The sequence below is a fragment of the Bubalus bubalis genome, chromosome 8, assembly GCF_019923935.1.
Source record: "Bubalus bubalis isolate 160015118507 breed Murrah chromosome 8, NDDB_SH_1, whole genome shotgun sequence".
Taxonomy (NCBI): Eukaryota; Metazoa; Chordata; class Mammalia; order Artiodactyla; family Bovidae; genus Bubalus; species Bubalus bubalis.
In genome coordinates this window covers 23,929,238-23,940,342 of record NC_059164.1, presented here as the reverse complement: position 1 = coordinate 23,940,342, position 11,105 = coordinate 23,929,238, and the positions used below count along the sequence as shown (strand labels likewise).

The 11,105-nt window shown below is 38.9% G+C and overlaps 1 pseudogene; it reads left to right on the top strand.

Moving 5' to 3' along the window:
- The first annotated feature begins 8,402 nt into the window (after window positions 1-8,402).
- Window positions 8,403-10,005, top strand: LOC123466111 (annotated as a pseudogene).
- Window positions 10,006-11,105: the final 1,100 nt, after the last annotated feature.

Genomic DNA, 11,105 nt, shown 5'->3' with positions numbered 1-11,105 from the left:
GGTGAAAGTGGGCACCCTTGTCTTGTTCCTGACTTTAGAGGAAATGCTTTCAATTTTTCACCATTGAGGATAATGTTTGCTGTGGGTTTGTCATATATAGCTTTTATTATGTTGAGGTATGTTCCTTCTATTCCTGCTTTCTGGAGAGTTTTTATCCTAAATGGATGTTGAATTTTGTCAAAGGCTTTCTCTGCATCTATTGAGATAATCATATGGTTTTTATTTTTCAATTTGTTAATGTGGTGTATTACATTGATTGATTTGTGGATATTGAAGAGTCCTTGCATCCCTGGGATAAAGCAGAAATGGACAATATTTGTATCTATTAGAGCTATTCATCACTGTGAAAAAAGTATTAATAAAAGCTTAAGAAACAGTGAGATAGCTATGTGGAAAAACTGCATAAATTTATTGATTTATTGTTAATCTCCCTTGGTACAGAAGCTTTAGAAGAACCTTGGTGTATAGATTTGTACTTGAACATCAAGGCCCAGTACAGAGTAGTGATTAAGAGCCTGGCAAGCCAACATACCTACTGTGACGTTCACCAAATTACTTAAAATTTCCAGACCCCAGTTTCCATTGTTTAAAACAGGGTTCATCTGTAAAATAGTCCTATCCCTCAGAGTTCGTCTGAGGAATTAAGAATTATAAATGAAGAGCTTAGTACAGTGTCTGGAACATGAAAAAATGATTACATATATTTTCATGGACATGTTGATTTATTCTTTGCTTCAAAAACTAACATTATCCCTGTGTATGTGTATCAGTTGTGTCCGACTCTTTGCAACCCCATGGACTGTAGCCTGCTGGGCTCCTCTCCCCATGGGATTTCCCAGGCAAGCATACTAGAGTGGGCTCCCATTTCCTTCTCCATCTTCTCAACCCAGGGTTTGAGCCCATGTCTCCTGCATCTCCTGTAAGGGCAGGATGATTCTTTACCACTGAGTCACCTGGGAAGCTAACATTTATCCCTAATTAGTAATAAACATATTGTCTACAATACAGTCTTATTGAATTCATTCAGTGTCAGTGAAGTATTTTTCAAATCTGTAGTCACAGAAATCACTAATGCCTAATCACTACATAACGAAAACTAAGATTTCTGTGAATCATGTGTTTATTAGAAGACAAAAATAATCTCATTGAAACAAACTACAGTTAGAACTGAAATTTAATAAAAAAAAAAAAAACTTGGCATTGCTTTAACTCCTATGATATAGACATAATCAAGAAAGAGCATAAGGTTAATTGCTAACTGCTATTTAACAGCATAGCCTTCCTTTCATTGTACTGCACTCCATCAGCTCTCTTCAGCCTAAAGACATTGTTTCTACTACAAAATAAAATACAAAGCCTTTAGTTTGAATATTTTACTGTTAATCTTAAAAGAGAGTTTGTGCAAAATACTCATTTTGGAGGCCTGAATTCTTCATTAAAATATCATTTGGAATTTAATTAAATTTATAATTATATAGATTCACAAACTTGACATAAATTCAGCTGTTTCACAGATGTGGAAATGCTTTAGTTTGGAAGACTTACCCTATCATATTGGCAGGAGGTATTTTGATAATTTAACACCTATATACAATGAAAGTTAAATAAAAATCTCCAAATGGTTTGCCAGAAAGCATTAATATATGCTGTCCTCTTTCTTCAACTATTGCTAAAGCCAGTCAGATTGGTTTTACAGCTTTCCGGTGGCTTTGAAAATGTGCGCCTTAATGTGCAACGAGCGATGCAATGCTTTGGCGGGGATGTTATTTGCATGTTTTCAAGATTCCCATGTTACTGCAGGCTGACCCTCAGAATACTCCTAAGCCACTCATCAAATTGGAGTCTAGGTAGAAACACAGAGGCAGCTGCTTTCAGCTTGTTAATGACACCACTTATTGGCTATCATGGCATCACTGTTCAATATACATGAGTTTGAGAAAACTCTAGGAGATGGTGTAGGACAGTGAAGCCTGGTGTGCTGCAGTCCATGGGCTTGCAAAGATTTGGACATAACTTAAGGACTGAACAAAAAGAAATCAAATATAATCTCTATAAAAATAAGTAGTCTAATTAGTCTGCATTCCAAATGCTAAAGAAGTATGATAAAGTGGTACCTGTAGAAAAGAAAAGTCAAACAAGTTGAATTTGGCCTTTTTCTCAGACAGCCATGGACATTTTCCAGTTCTCATCTTTTTCTACCAATTAGTGGTGTTTGAAGCACTTGCTCATTTCTTCCTCATTAAAGCACATTCTTTATTGGCCTCCAGATCATTCTTTTCTTTTTAAAACTCACTGGTCTCCTCTTTTAATCCGCTTCTGTCCTTTCCCGGGTGATGCTCATATTCCCTGACTGCTAAACACTGATGGGCTCAAGAATCATCTTTATCTGCATTCATTCTCCAAATGATTTAATTTTGTCCCACAATTTTCCATACATTTTTATTCAGACAACTTTCAAATTTGGGTCTTTAATCTTAACTTTCTTTTCTGAATTTTAGAGCTGGATACCCAGCCTCTTACTCAACACTTTTCTATGAAAGTCTATAAAAATATGAATTTTTTCCACCTATTCTGAATTTGAAAATTGCTATTCTGAACTTGTAACTACACACCTTCACAGGAGTAGTCCATCATGTAGTTAGCACCATCGTAGAAAAGAGATGATTCTATTTTTTTGGGTCAAAATCATGGAATAATTCTTGATGCCTTTCTTTCTCTCATACTACATTGTCTATCATTCAGCAATATTCAGAATATATTCAGAATCTGGCATTTCTTACTACCTTCATGTTGTCTTCCAAATTCATCATTTTTTCTCATTCGAACTACTGCATTTGCCTCCTAACATGTCTCCCTACCCCCAGACCTCCTTAGAGCCTGTTTTTTCACTGAAGTGAGAATGTCACAATCCACACAAAGCTCCTGAAAACAAGAAAGTCTGAAGTCTTTATTGTGGCTAATGATGTCCTATGTCTGCCTACAAGTTCTGTGTCCCCTCTCTGTCCTCATCTTCTCCCACTCCCATCATTCATTCTACAATAGCCAAATTGTTCTTCTTGATAGTCTTCTAACACACCTGGAATGGTCCTATTTCTGGGATTTTGCATTTTCTGTTCTTGATGTCTGGAAGAGTTTTCCTCCAGAACTCCATGACTGCTTCTCTCAGTCTTTGGGGTTTCTGCTTTCGTGTCCTTTCTTTGGAAGATTGACCCTTAGCTCCTTGTATCAAATAGCACTCCCCATGTGCACAGCCATTCTATACTGCCTTATTCTCTCTTAATTTTCTTCGCAGCACTTTCTAATATTTACTGAGAATCTTATTTTGCATTGGGATGAAAATATTCATACCTTTTGTCATATTATATACATATTTGCTGATTTGTTGATTGTTTTTCTCCTCCTTTAAAACTGTTAGTAACTTTTGTTATTGGAGATTTTTCTTGCTTTTTGTATATTTCTACAGCCCCAAAGAGTGACTGATACAGTGGAAATGCTCAACTAATTTCCTATTGTGTTATCCTAATTCTGGGATATCAGTTTCCTGGAAATGATTTCCTTTGTACTCATTCTTTCTAATGCAACACCTGAAAGGCAAGGTGGAACAGAAGGGCTTCTACTCAGTTCAGTTCAGTCACTCAGTCGTGTCTGACTCTTTGTGACCCCATGGACTGCAGCACACCAGACCTCCCTGTCCATCATCAACTCCTGGAGTTGATTCAAACTCATGTCCATTGAGCTGGTGATGCCATCCAACCATCTCATCTTCTGTTGTCTCCTTCTCCTCCCACCTTCCATCGTTCCCAGCATTAGGGTCTTTTCAAATGAGTCAGTTCTTTGCATCAGGTAGCCAAAGTATTGGAGTTTCAGCTTCAGCGTTAGTCCTTCTGATGAATATTCAGGACTGATTTCCTCTAGGATGGACTGGTTGGATATCCTTGCAGTCCAAGGGATTCTCAAGAGTCTTCTTCAACACAGTTCAAAAGCATCAATTCTTCGGTGCTCAGCTTTATAGTCTAACTCTCACATCCATACATGACTACTGGAAAAACCATAGCTTTGACTAGACAGACCATTGTTGGCAAAGTAATGTCTCTGCTTTTTAATATGCTGTCTAGGTTGGTCATAAATTTCCTTCCAAGGACTAAGCGTCTTTTAATTTCATGGCTGCAGTCACCATCTGCAGTGATTTTGGAGCCCCCCAAAATAAAGTCTGTCAGTGTTTCTATTGTTCCCCCACCTATTTGCCATGAAGTGATGGGACTGGATGCCATGATCTTAGTTTCCTGAATGTTGAGTTTTAAGCCAACTTTTTCACTCTCCTCTTTCACTTTCATCAAGAGGCTCTTTAGTAGGTTGGTGCAAAAGTAATTGTGGTTTTGCACTGTTGAACTTTGCCGTTTGATATAGGAATACAGTCTTAAATGAGTGTTATATTATACATCATTTTAATGTGCATTTCTCACAGGGTTTTTTTTTTTTTGGCTAATGACATTACTTGCTGTGTATTTTATATTTATTTTAGACTGTGGAAATGATGCTAGACAAAAAGCAAATTCGAACAATTTTCTTATTTGCATTCAAAATGGGTCATGAAGCAGCGAGACAACTCACACCATCCACAACGTGTTTGTCCCAGAAACTACTAATGAACCTACAGTGCAGTGGTGGTTCAGGAAGTTTTGCAAAGGAGGTGAGAGCCTTGAAGATGAGGACTGCAATGGCCAGTCATCAGGAGTTGACAATGACCAACTGAAAGCATCATTGAAGCTGATCCTGTTACAACTGCATGAGAAGTTGCCAAAGAACTCAATCATTCTATGGTCAATGGCATTTGAAGCAAACTGGAAAGATGAAAAAGCTCGGTAAGTGGGTGCCTTCTGAGCTGACCAAAACCCAAAATATCATTGTTTTGAAATGTTGTCTTATCTTATTCTACACAACAACAATGAACTGTTTCTTGATCAGATTGTGAGGTGTGATGAAAAGTGGGTTTTATACGATAATCAGTGATGATCAGCTCAGTGGCTGGACCAAGAAGAAGCTCCAAAGCACTTCTCAAAGCCAAACTTGCACCAAAAGAAGGTCATGGTCGCTGTTTGGTGGTCTGCTGCCTATCTGATCCAGTATAGTTTTCTGAATTCTGGTGAAACCATCACATCTGAGAAGTACACGCAGCAAATCAATGAGATGCACCAAAAACTGCAAAGCCTGCAGCTGTCATTGGTCAACACAATGGGCCCAATTCTTTTCCAAGACAATGCCCGACCACACATCGGAAAACCAACACTTCAAAAGTTGAATGAATTGGGCTACACAGTTTTGCCTCATCCACCACATTCACCTGACCTCTCGCCAACCAACTACCACCTCTTCAAGCATCTCAACAACTTTTACAGGGAAAGTGCTTCCACAAACAGCAGGAGGCAGAAATTCTTTTCCAAGAGTTTGTCTAATTCTGAAGCGTGGATCTTTACACTATAGAAATAAACAAACATCTTTCTCATTGGCAAAAATGTGTTGACTGTAATGGTTCCTGTTTTTACTAATAAAGATGTGCTTGAGGTTAGTTATAATGATTTAAAATTCATGGTCCAAAAACCATAATTATATTCGCATAAACCTAACAAATAGTAGAAGTCCTGGATAAACACCAGAACCAATGTTGTAGTAGGGGTCCTCTTAGGCCTTTTCTCACTTATCTAAAACTTCTGTATCAGGAGCAAGCCTTTGCAAAGACCCATATGTGCAATAGAAAAATCCAACTCAACCTGACTTAAACACTGAGAGGACATCCAGAGTTTGGACATGCAGAAGTAGGACTGGTCAGTCCCTAGCCCCACTCTACCTTTAGTGCATGAGTGCTGACTCTCTGCTCTGTCCTAGGCAGGGCTGGTTTCATCCTGAGATTTCTTTCCCTTGCATTCATGCAGTGGCTGCCTGAGGCATTAAGGTCAGAAGTGTTCAGCATGAGAGGTCTTCTGTATTCCTTTTAGCAGATCTATGAAAACTTCTCTAGAACCCTTCAGAAATCTTTATTTTGGTGTGTGGGGGGGTGTCAAGATAAAGTCACATGCCCATACTTGACTCAATTACTAATCAAGAAGAGCAGGACCTTTGGTAATTCAGGCTCACTCATGAGCAGAGGGTGGTATGGTTACTTTTCTCTTGAATCATGTAGGTTACATGAAGGAAGTAAGAAAGCTGAACTAAGACTCAGGCTTCTCTGGATGGTGGAAGGAAGGATGCCTGCCAATTAGATGGTCAGGATGTTCACTATATTCTCAAACCCAAGACCTGAAGAGATAGTGACTTGAAAGACAAGGGACAGCAATAACCATGTCATGTGAAACAGGTCATCAGGTACAGTGTATATATTTAAAATTTTCTATATATTATAATGTTTTGATATCTTAGAAAAAACACTTTCCAGCTGGGGAGAAGTTGCCCCTCTTGGGGTCAGCCACTTCTCAGAGATGACAGCAAAGAGTTCAGCCCGGAGTGTGCCTTTAAAAAGCACACTAACGAAGCCAGAACCAACACATCCTCTATTTGCCTTACTCTTTACTTCTTTGCCTTACTCTTTATTCTTCTGCTTTAATCACCTCAGGACCTTGTTGTTCAGCCGTTAAGTTGTATCCAACTCTTTGTGACGCATGGACTGCACCGCACTGGGCTTCCCTGTCTTTCACCATCTCCCAGAGTTTGCTCAAACTCATGTCCATTGAGTGGATGATGCCATCCAACTATCTCATACTCTGTCACCCCATTCTTCTCTTGCCTTTAATCTTTCCCAACATCAGGGGCTTTTCCAGTGAGTTGGCTGTTTGCATTGGGTGGCCAAAGTATTGGAGCTTCAGCATCAGTCCTTCCAATGAATATTCAGGGTTGATGTCCTTTAGGATTGACAGGTTTGATTTCTTTGCTGTCCTGGGGGCTCTCAAGAGTCTTCTCTAGCACCACACTTTGAAAGCATCAATTCTTCCGCACTTGCCCTTCTTTATTGTCCAACTCTCTCATCTGTACCTGACTACCAGGCAACTAGGAACCACCTCTATAGTTTTAGAAAGCCCACTGAAAGGATTCAAACCAACTAACTTTAAACTGTACTTTCTACTCTGCCTTGCTGTCCCCAGTCAAGGCTCAGGCTTAAAGTCTTCCCCTCACTCCATCTTCTGACCATCCTGTGTCTTTCCCATGTGGTCTGCCTGCCCTCCTATCTCTCAGACCTGTGAGTGTAAGAAACTTTGTTTGCTGGAGCCTCTCCTGTGTTTCCTCTTGTGACCATACCTGCCAGCCCATCACGTAAGGAAAACCATACAAAAGCACTGGGCTCTTCCAGAGAGCGAGGATGTGGAGAGAAGGCTCAGGCAACGTGGTAGTTCTTTGCTCCAGCCGTGGTCATTCACTGTCAAGCTACTCTCACTGAATGAATAAAATGTGAATGAAGCAGGGTTGTTGTTTTTTTTTCCCATTGATTTTTTTTTCATTCCCATGGTACTAATGATAAAAATACAGGTTTTTAAAAATGTTTAATTGGTTTCCACTTCCAGCTTGCCAGTGAAGTAAATCAAACATAAATTTGTGGATAGATCTGGTTCAAAATTTGAACTTCATCATTTACTAACAATAGTGGATTTATTTTTTTTCCCCTCTGAGGTTTGTGTTTTTAATCATTAAAAAGATGACTGTAAAGCTTCCCTGAGTGGCATTTAATTCAGAGGGTGTGAGATAGTGCGTGTAAAACACCTGACTTGAAGCAGACAGTCTGCAAACACTGGTCTCTTTCACTTCTCTTTACAGAAAGGAGCACAGCCTTAAAGAATCTGAAAGGAACAGACTGGTTAATTTTCTTTGCTACTAGATTATAGTTCATAGGACTTGTTTAATTCCTAAATTTTCTATCAACAAAGTAATGTTTAATAAATAATTGTTTTTAGTTCATTAGTTTGATTTTCTCCTTCTTCTAACTCTCAAAAATAAAATAGCCTGCTCATTATTGGGCAGTAAGTCAGCTTTTAATTCTAAATTTCAAATATACTAATATATTTTTCATGCAATTATAAAGATTTTTGAAGACAAAATAATGCATTTAAGAAGTTAATTTACATGATTGACTTTTTTTCATATCCCCCACACTGTGTCTGAGGGCTGAACTACCTTACGGTTATACTGATAGGAAAAAAGTTAGAGTGGGCGGTGTCTTTTGTTATTTTAAATGAATTTTTAACATAATATCTCTATGCCCCATGCCTCTACCCAGATTTCTTGCTGCTTATTCACTGTGGACCCAATCTCCGGGTGACTGTTATGACCCAGGGATGTACATTCAGCTGTCAGCAGTGTTTTCACAACCACTTTGTAAAATTACAACGCTATCCAAAAAATAAATGAAATACGGGGAAATGGAAAAACCAAAACTTGACATGATCCACCCAGGTAAGAGCTAAATTTCCTATGTCTTTCCAAGTCATTCTTTTTTCTTCTTGTTACCAAAGCAAAGGGCAATAATGCCAGAACCCCCACAGTTCCCTTTGGTACTACCTACTTGCTTTCATTGTCAGGACATGAGACGAGAATACTTTCCAACTTTTTAGGCACTTAAAACTCTGAAACAAGCTTTGACCTTCTGCCAGTATAAATGCATTGCTTCAAGATAGTCACTATTTCACAAAAATAATTAATTATAATTCCCAGACCAGATGACAACTGTGCCAGGGAATCCAAATAACTGAACCTAGTTGGAGATCAAGGACTGATCACAAGAGGGAGGAGAAGGGAAAGGAAGAACAAAAGAGCAGGTCCAAGACTAAAGGCAACACTTTTTATTAGATAATTCCTCATCTTTTAGAATATTTTATAACGTCCAGTGATTTCACTGTTCATGCCTCAGTCTGTCCTAGCAGCACCAACTCTGCTTTTCTTGGCATCCTTTACAAACCAGTCTAATCTCAGCACAAAGTTTCCTAGTGGAACCCTGTCTAGCACCCAGTTACACTGAGCGAGCCAAAGTTTTCAATTCCTCAGTCACTTACAGCAGCCAGGGGCTCCTTTGACTGGCACAAGTGTTTTTCCCACCAGAGCCATGACTCTCTGCAGATTTGTGCTGATTCTACACACACTTCTGGTTGCAAGTTCATATGCTAATCCAAGAAATGAGATCTATTCAGACTCCAGGGCCCATTAAACTCCATCATCTTGAAGTTCACTGGCACTGTGATTATTTTCAAGAACACACAAAGTATGAAGCACACATTCCACATTTTCTCAGTATAACTTTCATCACCAAGAGAATTTCCATATTCAAAATATGAGCTTAGATTTGATCTATGCTTTATGAAAGAAATTCTTCTAAAGAAAACCTCCATTTCAATGGAATAAAAACTCTTTAATTTGTATTTTCTCCAAAGACTAACCATAAAGGAGAAACATAAAAATGTGAAATTGGAAGATTCATTTATAGAGGCAACTTTAAAAATAAACACTATCTTGTGTTATCCTGGCCTTTGATTTTTTAACTGATGTTCTGTAGAAAAGTGAAGCCACTTTGAAAATGCTTTTTGTAAAAGCTGTTGGGTTTGTTTGTTTTTCTTTTTAACATATAAAGAGGAATCAAGTGAATAAATGCAACTAGCAATGTTTATACTTGAGGAATTACTTCCTTGGGGATTTGTGAATCTTCAAACTACAATATTGTTTTCATTACAGATATGAACCTTGTTTTACACCATCAAAGTTCGCAAATTAACCCAAAGAAAAAGTAGTTCCTGACCTTGTGCCAGCTGGGCAGAAGGCTAAGCCAACACTGACAGGTCCTTGCGCCCTTTCTCGCGACATCGTGGTGGTGTAGGGGCGACAGGCTGGACTCAGCTACATCTTATACTCCTAGATCTGTGCAAGAGCAGACAGAGATGCACTAAAGACTGGATTCAAAGCAAACGCGAGAAGACTTCTGCCAGCAACATAAAAAGAGTCAAAAAGGAATCATCTACGCTCACTATAGTTTGAAATGCTGTAGGTTCAAGGTAAAAATGGGTGAGCACATGTTATGGCAGATTGAAAATGCTCTCCCTTCATGGGAAATTAAAAAAAAAAAAACTGTCTTGTTCATAGATTGACAATGCCAAGAAATGATAGTTCAAAAATATTTTTATTCATTTTCTATATGCAATTCACTGAGCAGTGCTAAAGTGATGGAAACAAGTAGGATGACAAATTGCAAAGGAGTTTCTTAAATATGATTTATTTCCATTTTTATGAGGCTTTTTGTTTGTTTGACTGTTAGGCAATCAGTTCAGTTCAGTCGCTCAGTCTTGACCAACTCTTTGTGACCCCATGGACTGCAGCACACCAGGCCTCCCCGTCCATCACCAACTTCCAGAGTTTACTCAAACTTATGTCCACTGAGTCCGTGATGCCATCCAATCACCTCATCCTCTCTCATCCCCTTCTCCTCATGCCTTCAATCTTTCCCAGCATCAGTGTCTTTTCAAATGAGTCAGCTCTTTGCATCAGGTGGTCAAAGTATTGGAGTTTCAGCTTCAACATCAGTCTTTCCAATGAACATTCAGGGCTGATCTCCTTTAGGATGGACTGGTTGGACCTCCTTGCAGTCCAAGGGACTCTCAAGAGTCTTCTCCAACATCACAGTTCAAAAGCATCAATTCTTCGGCGCTTAGCTTTCATCACAGTCCAACTCTCACATCCATACATGACTACTGGAAAAACCATAGCTTTGACTAGACAGACCTTTGTTGGCAAAGTAACGTCTCTGCTTTTTAATATGCTGTCTAGGTTGGTCATAACTTTTCTTCCAAGGAGCAAGCGTCTTTTTACTTCATGGGTGCAGTCACCATCTGCAGTGATTTTGGAGCCCCCAAAAATAAAGTTTGCCACTGTTTCCACTGTTTCTCTATCTCTTTGCCATTAACTGATTGTTAACTGATTATCATTCATAATCAGTTACTTAATCAATTACATAATCAGTTAATCATAACTGATTAACAATCATTATTAAGTGATTGTTAGGCAATCAGTCCCTGACATATTCTCCAGGGTCAGCCCTACACCTAGAGATCTGAACAAAGTCACACATAGACTCTAAAGGG